Source organism: Rana temporaria, chromosome 7 (genome assembly GCF_905171775.1).
Source record: "Rana temporaria chromosome 7, aRanTem1.1, whole genome shotgun sequence".
Classification (NCBI taxonomy): domain Eukaryota; kingdom Metazoa; phylum Chordata; class Amphibia; order Anura; family Ranidae; genus Rana; species Rana temporaria.
The window spans coordinates 144,735,242-144,758,775 of record NC_053495.1 but is presented as its reverse complement, the minus strand read 5'-3'; positions in this window follow the sequence as shown (position 1 = coordinate 144,758,775).

The window sequence follows — 23,534 nt, the reverse complement described above, 5'->3', positions numbered from 1 at the left end:
CTTATAATGGATTACCTATGGAGTTCCATCATTCATAGCAATGCTGTGATATCAGTGCTATACAAATAAAGAAAACTAAATGAAAAAATCCAGGGTAGATTTTAAAAGGGAGCTATAAAAGAATGGTTTGGGCACAATTTTTATTCTCTTATTCATTGTAAACAAAAGACTCATTGTTTATTTAAATATTTGTTATAATATAAAATGTATTAAAATATGCATATTTTACTAACAATATTAATAATAATATTAATATTATTAAAATAATATTATTAATTATTACAACAACCATATAATATTATTAATGATTATATTATTAATAATATAATGATAATTAATAATAAAGATTTAATGCACAGTTCTTCTACAACACAAGTGTCACAGAGCAGTGACTGTTAATTTTCAGACTGTCCCTCTTCTAATTGTATGTGAATATGACCCCATACAAACAAAGCAGGCAACAAGGGGAAAGAGGAGGGGGAGATTTAGCTCCTTTATCCTTTCAGAGGTGTCTGTGTCTTCTTGGTAGAGTGGGTTACAAGGCATGGTGAGTGTAATACAAGTTGAAGTGATGAGCACCTGACACTTTTTGAATGCAAAGAGATGTATTGTCTATTGAACAAGAATTGTGGGAAAGAGGGTTAGGGCCAGGACACCCTTAAGTAGATGCAATGATAGTTGGCAGACTCCAAGACTTCTATAGGTAGACAGCTATACAGTGGAAGGCCTCCAGCCATATACCACCTCTGTATAGGTAGGACCACTGTCTTCTTTGGCAACAAATCTTGTAACAGTCACTAACGGTAATTGTACTTAACTATTTGTAGCACAGAATAGTTCTCCTTGCATGCTACAGTCTCTCACTGTAGGTCTTCACTCACTGAGCTCCCAGTCTCTCATTAGATTCTCAGACCCAATCGCCACTGGATCCCTGAGCTCTTCAATTTCCATTACTCTGTATCTCCCCCAAATGTCACCCCCGCTTCCCTGCTGGGTCACTAGATTGGCATTCACAGATACTCCTCAAGCATCACCTCTGCTGACCCTGGCTTGGCACTCACTGATGCTCATCAAGCGTTATCTCTGCTGTCCCGCTGGATCCCTGGCTTGGCACTTGCTGAATTTTTCCCACTTCTTCACTGTCCCCGGCTGGTGAGAAAACTGCTATGGTACTGGCTTACTCACAACGGTCTCTGGTAACAAGGTGGATGGTCTCTTTGTCAGACTTGCACGTACCTGGTCCTGCAAGCCCAATAGAGCAGAGAAAGCTCTCCCGTATGGATCCGACTCGCGGCCCCTGGAAGTGGGAAGAGGAAGGACGGGAGTGTGGAAGGGTATGAGAGCCTGGACACTTGTTGCGGGTGAGCAGCTCAGGAACCGGGTGCAGTAGAAGTAGATGGTCCGCTCGGGCAGCAGGCAGGCTGGTAGGACCATGGGGTGGAGCTGGACAGAAGCAGAGTAGAGTAGTTGGGTACAAGCAAGGTCGACAGCAGGTGGGCAGGCGAGGTACAGAGAGGCAGGCAGGTGCATGGTCAGAACAAGCCAAGGGTCAGATGCAGGCGGAAGACAAGGGAAATCCGGATAAGCAGGCCAAGGGTCAGAAGGTCACAGATCAAGCAGGGGTTTAAGTGGACTGTTTGGCGCACCACCGCGCACACACACACGCGCAATCCAAGACGTGTGCAGCCACAGTCCGGCACACAAACCAGCAGGAACAGGACCACGCACATCAGCGTGCATCGTCACGCGTGAGCGCACACCAAGGCGACCAACATGTCCAGAAGGGTGAGTTCTCTGACAGTGCCCCCCTAAAGGGCAGCCTCCGGATGCCCAGCTGGGCCAGTTTAGAAGTGTGGGAGTTCTTGAAGGCCTGCATGAGTTCTTCGGCATGGATGCCACTCTCAGGTTCCCAAGAGTTGTCCTCTGGTCCCTAGCCCCTCCATTTAATTAGGTATTGAATCTGGTTGCCTCTTCTCCTACAATCTAGAATAACCTTCACTTCAAACTCCTCCTCATTATCCACAATTACGGGTTCCGGTGGAGGGGTTAGGAACAACTGGTTTCAACAAGGTTACATGAAAGACTGGGTGCACCTTCAGGGTGTCGGGTAGGTCAAGTTCATATGTTACATTATTGACTTTCCTCTTTACAGGGAAAGGACCCATGAATTTAGAGCCCAATTTCCTGGAGGGACAGGCCATTTTCAGATAAATCGTGGATAACCACACCTGGTTGCCGGGTTCCAGACAGAGTTCTCCTCGTTTCTTCCTGTTAAACATTTTTTTATTGTACTCTTGAGTCTTAGCCATGGTTTCCTGTAGAAGTTTGTTGTTGGAAATGAAAAAGTCCATTGTCTCGGACACTGCAGGAATAGTACATTCAGGTAAGGTATTTGGCAGAAAGGAGGGATGAAACCCATAGTTGGCAAAGAACAGTCTGTTTGATGGCAGAGTGCAGAGAGTTGTTGTATGCAAACTCCGCGATGAGCAGTAAGGCAACCCATTCGTCCTGCGAGAAGAAAGAGAAGCAGCGGAGGTACTGCTCCAACGTTTGGTTGGTTCTTTCGGTTTGCCCATTCGTCTGGGGGTGATACGCAGAAGAGAAGGCCAGCTCGATTTCAAAGGAGCAACAGAGAGCCTTCCAAAATCTGGAGGTGAACTGGACACCACGGTCCGAGACAATATTGGCTGGAACTCCGTGCAACCTTACTATCATCATCTCCCCGGAGCCTCAACTAGGTAAGGGCTGCTTCTCAGGACAATCCGCCCCCCCCAGGACAGTTTGCGGCCATCCTTTTCAGGACAAGCCGCGGCTGCCGTTCCCCCCACCTTCTCCCCCCCTCTCTGCCCCCTCCATCCGCATCTACTCTTCGGCAGTGACTACACCGCAAGACGCTCGGTGGAGAACGCAGGACATAGGATCCATAATCATTAGCGCCAACAGGTAATAAACCCGGGGACCACCGCCATTTAGCAGTTGATCCAGGGCTCACCCGATCACCCCTGAGGGATCAGGAAGGAATTTTCCCCCATCGCTGCAGATTGGACATTGCACGGCTGGGGTTTTTTCGCCTTCCTCTGGATCAACAGGGAGGCATGGTTTAATTAGTCAGGGACCCATCTATAATTGTTCTCTCTCATCGTCATTGACTACCTCTGCAATCAACACCTAACCACCATCCTCTGCGTTTTCGGCAATCATGGCTATTTTGCAATACTCTGCAAAAACCATTTGGGGTCTAAGGACATCAGCCTCAATTTTACCAGCTGTCACCAAAAAAAATCTTAGAAATGAGCAACTGTTAAGAATCGTTTGACGATCGACAGTCAAAAATTGCACGGCTACTCTTCAGCCAAAGCATATATCATGCGTATTGCTCAATACTAGATTGGCAGGAAAACACAGACAAGAAATCCATGATTTCATCCTTCAACACGATTTAGAATGCCTCTTTATTACAGAAAGCTGGCTAACAGCGGACTGTAACACCATTCTAGGAGAATTGGTGCCAGAAAATTATCGCATTTTAACAGAAAACAGAGTGGGGCAAAGAGGGGGAGGCCTGGCAGGGATCCACAAAACTCACCTCTCGATCACTAAACCAGACCTTCAGAACTCACTTCCATTCATGGAAACCCTCACTCTGCAACTGCAAACAAATCCCCACAAATCCCCACATACTACTCTGTTATAGACCACCTGGACCAAAAACGCACCTCCTCACATCATTGACAGAATTCATCTCCACCTATACCCTAAACATCAAACACCTCCTGCTGCTTGGGGATTTAAACCTCTGGGCCAACTCCTCACAGGACCCCATCGCCGATGCCTGCATTGACCATTTGGAAGGATTAGGTCTGCAGCAACTAGTATGTGGGCCCACACATGCTTCAGGTCACATGCTCGATCTCATTTTCAGACAAGACTTGGAAATTAACATTCTGGAAAATGAGCCGCTTCCATGGACAGATCACCATGCAATTAAATATATAATTACTAAAAATGCCCCTGCAAAAAAAACGATAAAACCAGTGACAACACACTGGACTAGATCTCAGAAGAAGCTCCACTTGGAACTCTTCAAAACAACACTAGGGAACAAAATAAAAACAATCCAACTACATCAAACAGCCACAGAAACACTTTACGCCATCAACAAGGCCCTACTACAGTCAGCAGACATAGTAGCGCCAAAACGTGCATCCGGAAAAACAACTCCAGCTGGTTTAACGACCAGCTGTCATTGTTGAAGCAAGAGCGTAGAAGAGCGGAAGCATCTTGGAAAATAAGCCCTTCAGAGGAAAACCACACTATTTACAAGGTAATAACTAAGAAATACCATAAAGAAATTTTTAAAGCCCAAAAAAAAAATCATTTTTCCAACATTGCAAATGCCCTAAACCGCCCCCGCGAACTCTTTAACCTAGTCACCCAGACCATGAACCCAGTCTGTCTAGAGGCCCCGAACTCTGATTCACAAGAATTTTGCAATGAATTATCAGATTATTTTATTAACAAAATTGACAAAATCCATGAAAGTATACAGCAAAATAGAACCTTCATCGACCCCCCTAATACACACATAAATCCCCCGCAATCAACTAATTTCACTCTCAAACCCATTTCCATCGATGCCACTAAAAATATCATCGGTACTCTGCGAAATAGCACATCGCCCAATGATATCATCCCTACCAAACTGCTGAAAGAATGTGCCGATATTTTGGCACCAGCTATCACACAGCTCATAAACCAGTCATTCAAGGAGGGCATGGTGCCAACCTTGCTGAAACAAGGCATAATCAAACCAATTCTAAAAAAAAAACACCCTTGACCCCAAAGACCCAAATCATCGTCGACCCATAACAGGCCTAAATGTCTTCTCCAAGGTAATGGAGAAAGAAGTTGTACAACAGCTACAACATCATTTAGACACCCATAAATTACTCGATCCGTTTCAATCCGGTTTCCGTCCTGGTCACGGGACAGAAACAGTACTGCTCAAAATATTGGATGACGCCCTCGAAGCAGCAGACGAAGGAGAATCTTGTCTTCTGGTACTGCTGGACCTAAGTGCAGCATTTGATACTGTAGACCACAAATTATTACTGACTCGGCTAGCTGAAGTAGCCAGAGTCGCGAAATGTGATTTATCTTGGTTCTCCTCCTTTTTGGAAAACCGATCACAAATAGTGAAACTTGGTCCTTTCACTTCTGAAAAACGCACGGTGTCATGCGGAGTCCCTCAGGGATCCCCTTTGTCGCCTGTTCTGTTCAATATCTATCTCCGCCCTCTTTTTGAAATCATCAGTAACCAGAAGTTACTTTACCACTCTTATGCAGATGACACACAACTGTATTTTCGCATCTGCAACAGAAAGGATCATTATCTCGGACTAGAGAAATGCCTTACTTTGATAGAAAATTGGATGACCAAGAGTTACCTTAAACTCAACGGTTCGAAAACAGAACTTCTCCTGTTTCACGCCAATCGAAAGAATAATCCCACAACAACATGGACACCCTGCCCATTCTGGGTAAAACCATCACCCCTAGCACCAAAGTCAAAAGTCTCTGAGTCATTTTTGACACCCACATGACAATGGATGCACAAATAGGGTCAGTAGTCAGCGGATCGCACCATCTGCTGCGCCTACTACGCAGACTCACTCCCTTTATCCAAAATGAAGACATAGCAGTCGTGGTGGGAACAATTATCAACTCCAGACTGGACTATGCAAATGCCCTCTATCTCTGACTCCCTAAATACCAAATCACTCGTCTGAAAGTCGTTCAAAATACGGCCACTCGACTTGTGACTGGGAAAAAAACATGGGAATCAATCTCACCTTCACTGAGATCCCTTCATTGGTTACCAGTAAAAGACAGAATCACTTTCAAGGTACTCTGTCTAACACATAAGTGTGTTCAAGGAAATGTCCCCCAATATCTATGCGAAAAACTAAAAGCTCACAACCCCAATCGCGTTCTGCGATCCACCAACCAAAATCTACTCCAGATACCCAAAGCCAGATACAAGTCCAAAGGAGAACCGAGATTTGCAGTCCAAGGACCTAGACTATGGAATGCGTTACCAACCTGCATCTGATTGGAGGTGAACTACCTGGCCTTCAGAAGAAAAATCAAAACCCATCACTTCTGAGGGAGAAAGTTTACTTAGGGAATGGATACTAAGCGCCCAGAGGCGATTCAGTTTGCATGTGTTGCGCTATACAAGTTTATCACTCACTCACTCACTCACTCACTCACTCACTCACTATCTCTTTAATGAAGGTCTTTGCCATCTCCATGGCCGAAGGTTTGCCCTTCATGGGGAGAAAGTGGGCCATTTTGGACAATCTGTCCACAACAACAAAAATGGTGGAAAACCCCTCGGACACAGGGAGTTCCACAATGAAGTCCATTGAAACCATCTTCCAGGGCCTTTCAGAGACAGGCAAAGGTTTTAGTAAACCCCAGGCCATCGTCCGGCTACTCTTGTTCCGGGAACAGGTGTTGCACGAGTCCACAAAACTCTTGCAGTCGCTATTCAACTGAGGCCACCAAAATGTACACTGCACCAGTTCGGCTGTCTTCAGTGCACCAAAGTATCCAGACAGCTTGTGGTCATGACAAAGTTCCCAAACTGTGACCCGTACACTCTCTGGGACCAAGATCTTACCTCCATGCCAGGTCAGGCCATCTGGTGCCTCCACACAAGTTAGCTCAGCCGAAGCTTGCTTAATCCGGGACATGAGGTCCTCTTGAAGTAACAAAAAGTTTCCAGCAGGAAGGATAGTATCCAGGGGTGTGGGTTTTTCAGAATTGCTGAACATATGGGTAGTGTTGAGCAGAATACGCCATATTCGATTTCGCGATATATCACGAATATATAGCCGAATATTCGAGAAATATTCGCTAAATTCGAATATTCGTGATATTTTATCGAAATGAAATGTTTGCGAAATTTCGCTATTGCGAATGCGAAAATAATTGCGAAATTTCGACAACTGCGGTAGGAGCACTCTGATTGGCTCAGAATATTCGTGATATTTTATCGAAATTTCGCAAAATGCAAATGCGATATTTATTGCGGAATTTCGACAACTGCGGTAGGAGCCCTCTGATTGGCTCAGAATATTCGTGATATTTTATCGAAATTTCGCAAAATGCGAATGCGATATTTATTGCGGAATTTCGACAACTGCGGTAGGAGCCCTCTGATTGGCTCAGAATATTCGTGATATTTTATCGAAATTTCGCAAAATGCGAATGCGATATTTATTGCGGAATTTCGACAACTGCGGTAGGATCCCTCTGATTGGCTCAGAATATTCGTGATATTTTATCGAAATTTCGCAAAATGCGAATGCGATATTTATTGCGGAATTTCGACAACTGCGGTAGGAGCCTTCTGATTGGCTCAGAATATTCGTGATATTTTATCGAAATTTCGCAAAATGCGAATGCGATATTTATTGTGGAATTTCGACAACTGCGGTAGGAGCCCTCTGATTGGCTCAGAATATTCGTGATATTTTATCGAAATTTCGCAAAATGCGAATGCGATATTTATTGCGGAATTTCGACAACTGCGGTAGGAGCACTCTGATTGGCTCTGATGCAAAAGAAGGGCGGAGAAAATAATCGCGCGATATTCCGATTGCCGAATAATCGCATTGCAATTTTTCGGCAAGATAAAATGATTGCTTCAGCTACTCGGCCCAAGGTCTCTAATCATACCAGCAATGCTTTTAGACGTCGATGGAGATCTCTAGGATGTGATCTGTTCTAAAAATAAAATTGAAAAAATTGGAATATTCGGAATAGCGAATATTCATCGCGAAATTCGAAATATATTGCGAATACTCGAATATGCCATATTCGAGCCGAATATTCGCAATACGAATATTCGTGAGCAATACTACATATGGGGCAGTGCACCCAGTTTAATATTCTTTGACCCAGGTCTTTATGTGATAAGAAACAGAAATCTTTAGAAGAATAATGCCCACCTTGCTTGTCTTGGTTTCAACCTCTTGGCTGTTCTCAAGTATTCTAAATTCTTGTGGTCTGTGTAGACCAAATTGGGATGTGCTGCACCTTCGAGAAGGTAGCGCCATTCTTCTAGCGTGGCCTTAATGGATAAGAGCTCCCTGTTTCCCACGTCTTAGTTTCCGCTGTGGATAACTTACGGGAAAAGAAGGCTACTGGGTAAAGCACAGCCCCTACTGCTATTTCTGACGAATCCACTTCCAAAACAAATGGTAATGCCGGATCAGGGTGTTTCAAGATGGAGGCAGAAGTAAAGAGTTCTTTGAGCCTCTCAAATGCAGATTGAGCCCTAGGAGACCATGACAAACGAGTTACTTGTTTGGTCAACTCGGTGAGAGGAGCAATTATTGCGGATAATCACCCGATAAACTTCCGATAAAATTTGGAGAAGCCAATGAAGCGTTGGACCCCTTTTCTATTAGTGGGAATGGGCCAGTCCAGGATAGTGGACACCTTCTGAGGGTCCATCTTAATGCCCTCAACCGAGATGATTAGCCCGAGAAACTGGATACACTGAAGTTCAAATTCACATTTCTCGGGCTTAGCGTACAATCCATGCTGCCTGAGCCGAGCTAGAACATTTCGAACATGTCTGCGGTGGTCGTCTACAGAAGAGGAGAAGATCAAGATGTCATCCAGATACACTATGACATATAAGTCCAGGTAATCACAGAAGATGTTGTTGACAAAGTGTTGGAAAGTGGCCGGGCATTACACAATCCAAAGGGCATGATTAGATACTCGAAATGTCCGAATCGAGTGTGGAAGGCAGTTTTTCACTCGTCACCCTCTCGGATGTGGATTAAGTTGTAGGCACCCCGGAGATCCAGCTTAGTGAAGATGATTGCGGACCCCAGCCTTTGAAAGAGTTCTGGTACAAGTGGTAAAGGGTAATGATTCTTTATTGTGATTTTGTTCAGTTCCCGATAGTTAATGCAGGGGCGTAAAAAATAATGGTCCTTTTTTTGACGAAAAAGATGCCTGCACTGGCCAGGGAGGTGGAAGGATGGATTAAGCCCTTCTTCAGATTATCGTCGATGTAAACTTTTAAGGCGCCCAAGTCCTGCTCAGTCAGGGGAAAGATTCTCCCAAAGGGTACTTCAGTTCCAGGGAGGAGTTCGATTGGGCAATCGTAAGATATATGAGGAGATAGGGTCTCTGTCTCCTTTTTCTTGGAGGAGAATTTGACCTCCCTAGTGGTCCAGTCAATACTGGGGTTGTGGGCTTGCAGCCAGGGCATCCCCAAGATAATAGGGAAAAGGGGAGAGGAAATGGCATCCAGGCTTAGTAGTTCCTGATGGTGGGACGCTATGGTGGCAAGCAAAGGGACAGTCTCCTGGGTTACAGGGCCGGATCTGATGATAGAGCCGTCAGCAAGATGTACTGCGAGTCGCCAGGTTTTTGGCTGAAGGGGGATGTGGTGGTTGGCAGCAAATGTCAAGTCAACAAAATAGCTGCATGCTCCAGAGTCAATTATGGCGAACACTGGGATTGAGGTCTTCTCTTTGGGCAACTGCAACAAGATGGAAAGAGCAAGATGAGAAGGAGGGTTAGGCAAAACAGGAGCACATGTAGAGGATGTAGGTAGACACTTATGCATCTTGGCGGGACAAGTCCTTACGTAGTGCCCGGGTTTTCCACAGTACATGCACAGATTATTGTTTTGTCTATGCTGGTTCTCCTCCAGAGAGAGGGAAGGACGGATTACACCCAGCTGCATGGGTTCAGGAACATCATGGGCCGGAGCGGGCGGAGCCGGAGGTGCCAGGCTGACAGGACTGGGAACCTTGGGGGGCAACCAGGTGGGCCGGCATTGGCTAGAGGGCCTTTCGGAGTGACGCTCCCTCAAACATTCGGTCAATTTGAATGGACGGCTCGATTAACTTGTCCAGGGTTGGGGGAACCCCAACTCGTGCCAACTCATCCTTTACAGGCTCGGACAAGCCCATCCAAAACTAATAACGCAGGGCAGCGTCGTTCCATTCAGTATCGGAACTGCGAGGTCTGAACTCTGTTGCATAATCTTCCGCCGGTCTGCGGCCCTGTTGGAGGGCGTGTAGCATAGACTCAGTGGTGGAGTTCTGTTGCGGATCTTCGTAAAGTTGAGACATAGCAGCAAATAAGTCAGAGTCTCCAGAGATGCAGCTTTTTGTTCCAAAAGGCGGTGGTCCCAGGCCTGGGGTTCTCCAGTTAGGAGGGAGATGACAAAGCCCACCTTAGTCACTTCCAGTGAAAAGGTGCGTGGCTATAAGGCAAAGAACAGTTTACAGGCATTGCGGAATGAGCGGAATTTGCTGCGATCGCCTGCAAACTTCTCAGGTGTGGGAACCCTGGGTTCAGGAGGAAGCATGACTACAGAAGGTGTGGCCGCATGTCCGGCAGAAGCAGCCCCCTGGGGCCCGGCAGATGCAGACAGGACTTGGATTCTCTCCTCTAGTCTTGTGTAGCCTTCCTATAGACTTTTCACAGCTTGCGTCAGTCCATTCAGGTGTCTGCATAACTCTTCCATGGGATCTCTTTCTTGCTCGGGCTCGGACATGGCTGTCTAAAACTGTCAGACTTGCATGTACCTGGTCCTGCGAGCCCAATAGAGCAGAGGAAGGTCTCCTGTATGGATCCGACTTGCGGTCCCTGGAAGTGAGAACAGGAGGCATGGCAGTGTGGAAGGGTATGAGAGCCTGGACAATTGTTGCGGGTGAGCAGCTCAGGAACTGGGTGCAGGAGAAGTAGATGGTCCACTCGGGCAGCAGGCAGGCTGGTAGGACCACAGGGAGGAGATGGACAGAAGCAGAGTAGAGTAGTCGGGTACAAGCAAGGTCGGCAGCAGGCGGGCAGGCGAGGTACAGAGAGGCAGGCAGGTGCGTGGTCAGAAGAAGCCTAGGGTCAGATGCAGGCGGAAGACAAGGGGAATCCAGATAAGCAGGCCAAGGGTCAGAAGGTCACAGTTCAAGCAGATAGCAGGTTTAGGGCAACAGAATGCTGAAGATCAGACAGCACCGACCTGCAGTCTTCCAGGGGTTTAAGTGGACTGTTTGGTGCCAAGTGGCGCTCGCGCATGCGCCAGGTGCGTGCACTCACCCGCGTGCACAGGTGGGCCACTGCGCACGCACGCGCGCTCGGAATCCAAGGCACGCACCCGCAGTCCGGGACGCGAACCAGTGGGGACAGGACCACTCATATAAGAGCGCATCGGCGCGCGCGAGTGCGCACCAAGGCGACCGACACTGTCCGGAAGGGTGAGTTCTCTAACACCCTTAGGGCCCGTACACACGGTCGGTTTGGTCCGATGAGAATGAACCAAAGTTAATTTTCATCGGACCAAACTGACCGTGTGTATAGGCTATCGTGTATAGGCTATTGTGTCTATCTACTGTCACCTAGCATAATGCCACCTAGCAACAGAAGAGAGAAGGTGCAGCAAGTCCTAGAGAGGAATCAATGGGTCTACTAACAATTAACCAAGGCAACTACCGCCTGGAAAACAACATTTACTTAGCAACCCTGCCTAAACAGCATGGTCCTACATAAAAGTAAAAAAAAAAAAGCAGCTATGATCATTCTGGTAATCAGGTGAAGGGGTCCCCAGAATATGTACATATGAATTTGTAACTGGAACACCTCCCATGATGTTCTTGGACAACATCTGCCTTGACACATTCTATAGCAGGGGTAGGCAACCTTAAAGAGGTGTAGATCTACCTGAACAATATGGGAGAAATCAAAGATCACCGGGCACAGTGTTGCCTCCTCACACCACACTACTGTGACGCAATCACGTGCATTGCACGACAATCATGAGTTTAAATCAGGTGGTGAGAAGGCACATCAGTGTGAAATCAGCCCTATACTATTATGCCCAGTGTATTGCTTCACACTGACCTCTTCTTTCCTGCTGCTGGCACCACTTTGTAGACCACTCGCTGGGATAAGAGGTGGAGTGCAGTTGGTATCACTCCACATGGGTCAGGAGCCAGCACTACAGAGGAAGCATCGGCAAATGCGGCTCTTGCTCCCTACTACAGCTACAACTTTATAAGTAGTCCCTCTGCATTGCACTCTGTTTGATGCTCTTAAATGGTGCGTTAGCAAGCCCAGCTCGTAATCTACAGTAACCTGGCCACTGGTTACGATCTACATGTTGCTGACTCCAATTCAAAAGCAATGAAATCACAGCTAAGTATGGGCAAAAAAAGTTTTTGCCTATTTTCAGAGTAAAAATAAGTTATCTCTAATGTGTGACCCATTTTTGGCTGCCGCAGCATTTGTTACATATTTTACTTCTACTCAGATAGCAGTCTCTTTTTGTTGCTAAACGTCCAGAGCAGAGACCTGCAGTATACCCAGTATACTGATCACTGTGGGTTGCTGTTATGGCACTTCTTCCATTCATAAAATGCCTTGCAGTCTTTTTAATTGATGCAATAAGACGTTTCGTCCTAAAAAGACATCCTGCCTTGACCCCAGATGATGCCTTTTTAGGACGAAACGTCGGGAAGAGCTCTGCTGATGCCACTGCGTCATTTGATTTTATCTACATGCTTTTAATATCTTCTCAAATGTGAGTTTCCATTTTTTACTTATACAATAAATGTTTCTTGTTGAAATGGTATCATACTATGTGGCCTATTTTCTCTGCTTCTACCGATTTATTATTTGAATGAATTGCCTTTGAGCTTGTGTCACTGCATCCTTGGTTGAACCCTACGCAACAATATTGTGACGGTCTTCCGCCTCATATGTCTACATTGGAAGCTGTGTATGCTGATACACTTTCCTCCCCTGGGTGTGCTACACCACAAGCTCAGTTGACTCATTAGGCATATGCCTCGTTTGGTTCAACATATCCGGTAAGCCTCTTTTTTATCAGTGGTGGAATACTTAGAGACAACTGTTTTATTATTACTCACTTTGGAGAGTCACCTCATCCACTGGAAACACTTTATGGACTATATATAAACTATGCACTAGCACTTTTCGTCACATGTAAATGTGTCACTGTTCACTATATATTTATATTGAATGACAATATTTGATTCATATTGTATATTTGTTGTGTGTACCACAGTGACTCTCTGCTATCAATACATGTTTGAGTAGCAGGTGTTCACGTTTATCATATTTAGCGCTGTACTTTGTTTATTCACACACAGATTGGTCCTTTGTTGTGCTGGCTGCTATTGTTTGTTATTTGTAGACAGCATGTTTTTGTCCCCTTATTTTTTTCTAACTTTACTGTTGTCTTATTTTTGTATTAAAAAAAGTGTGCTTTTAGGACCGCTGCGCAAATACGGTGTAACAAAAAAAGTATTGCAATGACTGCCATTTTATTCTCTACGGTGTTAGAAAAATATATATATAATGGTAATGACTAAGTAATTTTCCAGCAAAAAAAAATGTTTTTTAACTTGTAAACACCAAATCTCAGAAAGAGGCTTGGTCCTTAAGTGGTTAATATATTGAAACATGAGTGAACTGGGATTTTCAGAAAGAGAACTCAGCAATGGCAGCCGCTGTGCTTTCTTTTGTGATATGGTTTCTTTTAAACTACTCTGTAAGAAATATCATGATTACAACAGTCTACCTTCACATTTAGTCTGTGTCTGCTACCAGTATTCCCAATGGCCATTTAAAGAACAGGTAACAAGTGGTCTTCTCCTCTGAAGATTAAACAGGGAAACAGATACCCATGTTACTACATGCAAGGTAATTACATTACAAGGTAAAATGGTCTAAGAACATACTTGATATGTGTGTCAGCTGACCCCCACATTTGACATCTGAGTGTAAATTAAAAAGCCAAAGCTGTCCAGGGCAAGACTGATGTCCTAGCAAATCATAGTCTTTAATGAAACATTGAGTTCCATTATGTTACCTTTTATGATCAATCATATGTAATATGTACACAGCAAAGGCAATTTTAAGTCAATGTTTATTATCAATATCTTGAAGAATAGAATGCATTTGCAATTTGCTATATACCACCAAATATGTTGAAATTGTAAGTCTTTACAGTTATATCAATTACAGTAATGACTCTTCCAGAACTCTATTATGCGTTCCTGAAAACCTTTTAGTTGTCACACAAGTAGTTAGTAGTTATTATATACTCCCCCATCAAAGCTGAGCACTTGCCTTAATTTCCATGTGGCGGGCAGCTGCATAACTTTCTGAGTGCTACTTTATTAGGCTGAACAACACCATGTATGACAGATGTGTGCTAACACTTTTTTAAGCTTTCAGGCTGAATGTACAGTGATAATAACGATGAGGGATGTCAAGTATGTTTTTATTTTTCTATTTTTCAGCCTAGGAAATGCCATTTTACTTGCAGGTAATTCTAATGTCAGTTTATATATGGCAAACATTCACTATATTTTATATCTGGTAAAATGTTGAAGAAATGTGAACTGTTGTGTATATGAATGTTACTTCGTTTTTATGTTGAATCTTTTTTTACATTCATATAACCCCAGTTTTTTTTCCCACATATGCCTTTTTTTAAACTGTTGTAACCAGTAAATAGTTTGAGTGATGACTGCCTTATGTTAATGGTCAAACCAATTTCCCTGTAAATGTAAAAAGTACTTATTTATTCACACAGCAAAGTTCAAGCACTGTACAACATTTTTCTTGAAGAATGCTTTTTACTTAATAATGACTATAATGGTGCAATTTAAAGACTTAAAGTTCATTGTAGCACTATGGTAAGCCTAATAATGAACCATTGGCATATGTATCTGTAAGTAGCCATAGAAAAAAGCATAACATACTCTTGGAAACTGACATAGGCTATTAAAATATCAACATAAGCATTATGGAACTCTACTCAGGTAAACAATGTGTGCGTGTGGGTGGGCATGTGTGTGTGTGTTTTAAGTACTATAAAATGTCAAGTATGTTAAAGATGACATAAAGCAAGCTGGTGCATTACTCATTCAGGGTAAAGCAACAGGCTTGTCCTAACCCACCACCATTCCCCAGCATTATATATATACCTTTAAATATGTAAAGTGCAAAAATTTGTTTTGATTCAGATTTTTTTCTTAAGTTAAAGAGGAGTTCAAGCCTGGGGGGGGGGGGGGTAAAAATTAAAAGTCAGCAGCTACAAATACCGTAACTGCTGACTTTTAATACAAGGACACTTACCAGCCCCATCATCCTTACTAAGGGAAACTCCAGCTAAGCAGGTAAAAAATCTGGGTATAATTTTTGATGCTGAACTAAGCTTCGTACCTCACGCAAAATATTGCATAAAATCAGCCAACTATCATCTGCAATTATTACGGAAAATTAAGAATCTCTTCACTCAGCACAACCGTATGATCTTAGTTCATGGACTTATCCACTCTAGGTTAGATTGTTCTAATGTTTTCTTTCTAGGGCTCCCACAGAAGTGGATAAAACGATTGCAGATTACACAGAATCATGCTGCAAGACTAGTCACAAACTGCCCAAGGCGGAATCACATCTCCCCTGTGCTTAAGAATCTACACTGGCTCCCGATAGCAAAACGGGTTGAGTTCAAGGCACTCTGTCTGGTGTTTCGGGCCTATTGGCAACTAGGTCCGATGTACTTATCGAATATGACACAACACTACTGTCCACCCAGAGAGCTTCGCTCGACTGACGCCCTGTTAGCAATTATTAAATCTAGTCGATCAGCTTCAAAAGGTGGCCGCCGGCTCCAAACACTGGGGAACTCTCTTTGGAACCAGCTCCCTCATCAGCTCCGAGCATCCTCCTCCTTGATGGCCTTCCGTAAGGGCTTGAAAACACTTCTTTTTTTTACAAGCCTACAGATAGAGACTTGGCCTTCCAAGCCCTTAGCAGGACGCTGCCTTAATCCCAGGCTGCGGTCCATGGTCAGGGAGTAGGGATAGGCTTTTTGTGCCCTGACACCCCCCCTTCTTTTTATATTTCTGTTTATTTCTTGTCTGTTTCCCTCTTTTACTTAGATGTCCTAGTTTCTTCTTTTTGCTCTTGGGAACTGGATACCCCCAGCTCGTTGGTAAGCGCTTAGACGCGAGTTTCACAACTCGTATTCGGCGCTCTATAAGTATTTATTCCAATCCAATCCAAACAGGAAGTGAAGCCTTATGGCTTCACAGCCTGTTTCCTACAGCGCATAAATAAGTTACGCTGTGCTTTCTGAATGGTCCTGCTGTCTCCTGGGACCTGTGTGTCTCCCAGAAGGCAGCGGAGGGAAGGAGGAGGGGCCTTCTAGCGGGTGGGGGGTCCGATCGGGACCCCCCACCCCAGCTGCGTGCAGCGGGCGGATTCCCATGGGGAGCGATCCGGGACAACGGCGCGGCTATTCGTTTATAGCCGCTCCGTCGCGATCGCTCCCCGGAGCTGAAGAACGGGGAGAGCCGTATGTAAACACGGCTTCCCCGTGCTTCACTGTGGCGACTGCATCGATCGAGTGATCCCTTATATAGGGAGACTCGATCGATGATGTCAGTCCTACAGCCACACCCCCCTACAGTTGTAAACACACACTAGGTGAACCCTAACTCCTACAGCGCCCCCTGTGGTTAACTCCCAAACTGCAACTGTCATTTTCACAATAAACAATGCAAGTGTCCGCCATAATGTTGCAGTCACGAAAAAAATCGCTGATCGCCGCCAATAGTAGTAAAAAAAAAAAAATAATAAAAATGCAATACAATTATCCCCTATTTTGTAAACACTATAAATTTTGCGCAAACCAATCGATAAACACTCATTGCTATTTTTTTTACCAAAAATAGGTAGAAGAATACGTATCGGCCTAAACTGAGGAAAAAAAACGTTTTTTTATATATGTTTTTGGGGGATATTTATTATAGCAAAAAGTAAAAAATATTGAATTTTTTTCAAAATTGTCGCTCTATTTTTGTTTATAGCGCAAAAAATTAAAACCGCAGAGGTGATCAAATACCACCAAAAGAAAGCTCTATTTGTGGGGAAAAAAGGACGCCAATTTTGTTTGGGAGCCACGTCGCATGACCGCGCAATTGTCTGTTAAAGCGGCACAGTGCCGAATCGCAAAACCTGGCCTGGGCATTTAGCTGCCTAAAGGTCCGGGGCTTAAGTGGTTAAAGAATATGGGGGCAAAAAGGCCTGAACAAAAAACACAAAAAAATAAACTCATTAAGTTTTTCAAGTGCATTGTGATTGAGTGTACAAGCGTGAACAAGAACAATTACAAAGAATGGGATTCTGTTGATTATTGCGGATAGTAAAGCATACTTCGGCTTAGGGAAACAAGTTGAAAACACTCAAGTGTGAATAGGAGCTAATTTATAAAAATTTTAAGTAAAGTTTAAGTCTTGCACCCCCCATCCCCAGTAAAATTGCTGTTTTCATGCAAAAAAAAATCCTGTCTTCTATACCGAGATGTTTGATTCACCTATGGGATAGTAAAAAATACAGTTTGTAAGAGAGATCAGCAACCAAATTATTAGTGTTGCTATGTTGAAAAACAACCCATGAATATATAAAATAATAGAATAGTTCTTAAAGGGGTTGTAAAGGTTAGTTTTTTATTTTCTAAATAGGTTCCTTTAAGCTAGTGCATTGTTGGTTCACTTACCTTTTCTTTCGATTTCCCTTCTAAATGTTTTTTTTCTTTGTCTGAATTTCTCACTTCCTGTTTCTCCTCAGTAAGCTTGCCCCTATCATACATGGGGGTTAGTCAGCCAGAACAGCTTACTGAGGAGGAACAGGAAGTGAGAAACCCAGACAAAGAAAACAAAGAAAAAAACATTTTAGGGAAATCGAAGGAAAGGGTTAGTGAACCAACAATGCACTAGCTTAACCACTTAAGACCCGGACCAAAATGCAGGTAAAGGACCAGGCCCCTTTTTGCGATTCGGCACTACTTCGCTTTAACTGACAATTGCGCGGTCGTGCGATGTGGCTCCCAAACAAAATTGGCGTCCTTTTTTCCCACAAATAGAGCTTTCTTTTGGTGGCATTTGATCACCTCTGCGGTTTTTATTTTTTGCGCTATAAACAAAAATAGAGCGACAATTTTGAAAAAAAAAACAATATTTTATTATGCTATAATAAATATCCCCCAAAAATATATCAAAAAAATGTTTTTTTTCCTCAGTTTAGGCCGATACGTATTCTTCTATCTATTTTTGGTAAAAAAATCGCAATAAGCGTTTATCTATTGGTTTGCGCAAAATTTATAGCGTTTACAAAATAGGGGATAGTTTTATTGCATTTTTATTATTATTATTTTTTTTACTACTAATGGTGGCGATCAGCAATTTTTTTCATGACTATGACATTATGGCGGACACATCAGACAATTTTGACACATTTTTGGGACCATTGTCATTTTCACTGCAAAAAATGCATTAAAAATGCATTGTTTACTGTGAAAATGACAATTGCAGTTTGGTAGTTAACCACAAGGAGGTGCTGAAGGGGTTAAGTGTGACCTCATCTGTGTTTCTAACTGTAGGGGGGTGTGGCTGTAGGTCTGACGTCATTGATTGTGATTGCCTATATTAGGGAACACACGATCGATGATGGCGCCACAGTGAAGAACGGGGAAGCTGTGTTTACACACAGCTCTCCCCGTTCTTCAGCTCCGGTGACCGATCGCGGGACTCCAGCGGCGATCAGGTCCGCGAGTCCCACGGTCACGGAGCTTCGGACCCAGTCGCGGTCGCGCGCCCGTGACCCACGGCTGGGCATTTAACAATCACGTACAGGTACGTGATTGTGCCCAGCCGTGCCATTCTGCCAACGTATATCGGCGTTAGGCGGTCCTTAAGTGGTTAAAGGAACCTATTTAGAAAATAAAAAACAAACCTTTACAACCCCTTTGAATACAGCACTGTTAGTACATTCCAATACCTTTAAAATTGGAAGAACCAGACACATAGGGTTGCCACCTCATCCCTTTAAACCCGAACACATATGAATTACACAGGTTCTGATCAAATTTAATGCAGATAAGACACCAAGTGAGTTGAATTACCACCTTAATCAGACACAGAACCTGTGTAATTATTATGTGTTTGGTTTCAAAGGGCCGAGGTGGCAACCCTACAGGCACAGTTGGGATTTTATGGGCAATAAATAGAATCAAAAAAATATATAAAAAATATACCTGTATTTAATACAAAATATAGAAAAATTACACAAAATATTGACAAAAATACATACAAACATAAACCACTAGGTGGTAGATAGCTAAAAACAATAGAATAACAGTGCACATGTAACAATGATAGGCAGTATCTGCATGTGAACCTTGAGGACCTAATGTGGAGGTTCCTGAAGGTGTCAGACAGCTGATCCAACGCGTTTCGAAATATATGGATTTATGCTATTATCTTATCCCATAAAATCCCAACTCCTTGAGGTAACTTCCTCTTTTGATTTACCAGGGATGGTGGCAATTTACATGCCAGATTTTGGGGAGTCATTTTTTTTTACCCTACAGGTACAGTGTCTACTTCTCCCACCCTTACCCTTTATTGCACTATGATTATTACTATAATTACAGGTTCACTTTAATATAACAGTTTTTGCATGGTTAACTTTTACAGTTGCAGATAGTAAAAGTTGTAAGAACGTGTTACTATTAGCAGCACAATGCAGCTGCCTGTTCTACCCAGGATTCTATGGATGTTTGATCACATTGATGGAAGGATGAACAATCAATCTCTTAGTGAGACAGTGAGTGGTATTGGCCGTAACACATTATTCTGTCAAGGATTTGGCATTTCAATCGATGGGAAATGATGTGTGATCATTTTAATTTATTATACTTCATTTTCCATCAATCAACAAAGTAAAGCTTTGACATAATAAGTAGTTACAACCACTGCCAATCACTCTTGGTCAGGTTGTGTATACCCTTACATTGCCTCTTTACACATCCTCATGTATTTCTTCCTAATGACAGTGTGCACTAAATCATAAGACAGCCAGGATATTGATAAAGAGTAATTCAAACTTTATACACTAAAGTTGCTTAGATATAAGCACTTTAAAACGTGCTTCCACTTATAAGGAGAACTGTCAATTAATCTACTTTTTTTTTAACTCACTTTACTCAGCAAAACCATTTTGAGCACCAAAAAATGTTATTAAATAATCTGCAGTTATATGAGCAGAACACAAGGATCGTGTGGGCGACTGATTGATAGAATATTCAGTGATAAATTACCTTTGCATGTTTCTAATATAACGGCTGTTCCACCTGCATCATTAGCTGCAAACCTCACCGACAGGTGCATGGTTACTTTACTTACATGTGCTGGATAAATTGGTGATGGAATGCAAATCTTACATTTATTCTTTAGTAAAACAGATGGAAAATGGCATATACATTTAAAGCGGAGGTTCACCCAAAAATCAACTTTCTTCCATTAGATCCAGCATACTGCTGACATCTGCAGTATGCTGTTTTTTTTTTGTACTTATCGTTTTATCAGCCGTTGTTATTCGGCTCCGAGCGGGGATTTCTGCAGGGAATAGGCGTTCCTAAGGCAAGAGGATTTGATTGACGGGCTGCTAAAGCGCGTCACGCCTCCCGAAAATACCCAAGGTGACACTCGGGTGTTTACGGCGCCTGCGCCTGCCGTGTAGAGCTGACTACGCAGGCGCCGTAAACACTCGAGCGTCACTTCGGTATTTTCGGAAGGCGTGACGCGCTTTAGCAGCCCGTCAATCAACTCCGCTTGGCTTAGGAACGCCTATACCCGGAAGGAATCCCCGCTCGGAGCCGGATAACAACGGCTGATAAAACGATAAGTACAAAAAAAAAACAGCATACTGCAGATGTCAGCAGTATGCTGGATCTAATGGCAGAAAGTTGATTTTTGGGTGAACCCCTGCTTTGAGCCATCAATCTCTTAGTGATATTCGAAAATTTAGTTAATCATCCAGATTAACTGGAATACGAGCTTGAAAAAACATCCTACAGCACCGCCCACCCCCAGCCCCCGTTTTACTTACCTCACCCCTCGAAAGTCCTGCGCCCGTCCCCGTCATCCTGTTCGGTTCCCAGCCTGGACGCCGATTGGCTAGGTTGGACGGATTGATAGCAGCGCAGCCATTGGCTGGCGCTGCTGTCAAGCACATCCAATGATACGGTGCGCCGGGGGCGGAGCCGAGTGATACAGTCGGCGGCTATGGCCGCCGCTATATCACGCGAGCGAGCTCACAAGAGCTTTCCACCATGCGAGGGAGCTCACATGAAGGTGGAAAGCTCTTGCGAGGAGGAGCCGAGACAGTCGCCGAGGGACTCCAGAAGACCGGGTCCGGGGACACCCTGTGCAAAACGAGCTGCATAGTGGAGGTAAGTATAACATGTTTGTTATTTTACCCCCAAATTTTTTTTTGGACTTTAGTGTTCCTTTAACCGGTTCCCAACCGGCTCCTGCACATTTGCGTCGGCAGAATGGCACGGCTGAGAAAGTGACGCCCCTGCCCCAAGCTCCGTGACTGTGCCCGCGGGACCCACGGACTCTATATCTGCCAGTGATAGGGTCACAGAGCTGCAGAACGGGGAGAGGCAAGTGTAAACATGCCTCCCCCATTCTGCCCATTCTGTGATCGGGAACAGCAATCAGTGACCTGTCACATGTAGACATGCCCTAGCTGTAAGAATCACTCCCTAGGGTACACTTAACCCCTTCAGCGCCACCTAGTGGTTAACCCCTTCACTGCCAGTGTCATTTTCACAGTAATCAGTGCATATGTATAGCACTGATTACTGTGAAAATGACAATGGTCCCAAAAATATGTCAAAAGGGTACGACGTGTCCGTCATAATGTCGCAGTCACAATAAAAATCGCAGATCGCCGCCACTACTAGTAAAATAAAAATAACTAATAAAAATGCCCTAAAACTATCACCTATTTCTTAGATGCTATAACTTTTGCGCAAACCAATCAATAAACGCTTATTGCGATTTTTTTACCAAAAATATGTAGAATAATACGTATAGGTCTAAACTGAGCAAAACAAATAGTTTTTTTATATATTTTTTGGGGATATTTATTATAGCAAAAAGTAAAAATTATTGCTTTTTTTTTTTTTACAGTAATTGATGCTTTATTTTTGTTTATAGCACACAAAATAAAAACCGCAGAGGTGATCAAATACCATCAAAATAAAGCTCTATTTGTGGGGAAAAAAGAATGTCAATTTTGTTTTGGAGCCACGTCGCATGACCGCGCAATTGTCAGCTAAAGCGACGCAGTGCCGAATCGCAAAAAGTGGGCCTGGTCATTTGGCTGCATAATGGTCCGGGGCTGAAGTGGTTAACTTACCTTTCCTTTGCTCACCTGCAATTCCATTTCACCCACCTTGGAAGAAATAGCTTGGTACTCTGGGAGCATTTGACTAAGGCCAGCCATAGACGGCTCAAATCTCAGACAGTTCAGCAGGAATTGGCCGAGATTCGAACCATTAATGGGCAGGCTGAATGTAAAACTTGGGTACAACCAGTCTGTTGGATTTGCTTGCAATTATCACCTGCTGAGCAACTGTCTTCTCCCAGCGGGGACGGCTTCCTTCAACCACCTCTGGAGGAATCGTGAGAATTTCTTTCCTGCAACCCGTTGTTGCAGGAAAGAAATTCTCATTGTCTACGACCTGCCTTACTCACCTTTTTCTTGCGTGACAGTTCTGATGCTGAGTGCTTGGCCCAATGCTGTCATGTAAGGGCAGGGAGTCCTGTTTAACCAGATGCCGACCGCGCAAGTTATTCTGGGAGGACGTCCTCCCAGAATCTTGCTCCCACGCGCCCCCTGGGGCGTGCTCCCAGAATCATCCGTGACCGCCGGGTCTAGAAGACCCAGCGCATCACGGATCGCGCTAAATTGCCGCTGATATCAGCCGTTTACCACGTGATCGCTTTGTCAAATGATGGAGCGATCACTTGTAAACAAACCGGCGTCCTGTGATGACGCGGGTTCATCCCTCCCCTCTCTGTACCGATCGGTACAGTATGAGAGATCGAATGGCGGCAGCAGTGCTGTGGGCTGGATTTGTGACAATTGCAGTCACAGATCCAGCCATCCATGCCTCCATGCTCAGCCATCCCTGCCAATACTCTGCAATACCATGTGCAATACTCTGCAATACCCTGTGCAATACTCCGCAATACCCTGTGCAATACTCCGCAATAACCTGTGCAATACTCCGCAATACCCTGCCAATACTCCGCCAATACTCTGCAATACCCTGCTAATACTCTGCAATACCCTGCCAATACTCCGCAATACCCTGCCAATACTCTGTAATACTCTGCAATACCCTGCAATACCCTGCCAATACTCCACCAATACTCTGCAATACCCTGCCAATACTCTGCAATATCCTGCCAATACTCTGCAATATCCTGCCAATACTCTGCAATACTCTGCCAATACTCTGCAATACCCTGCCAATACTCTGCAATACCCTGCCAATACTCCACAATACACTGCAATACTCTGCAATACTCCAATACCCTGCA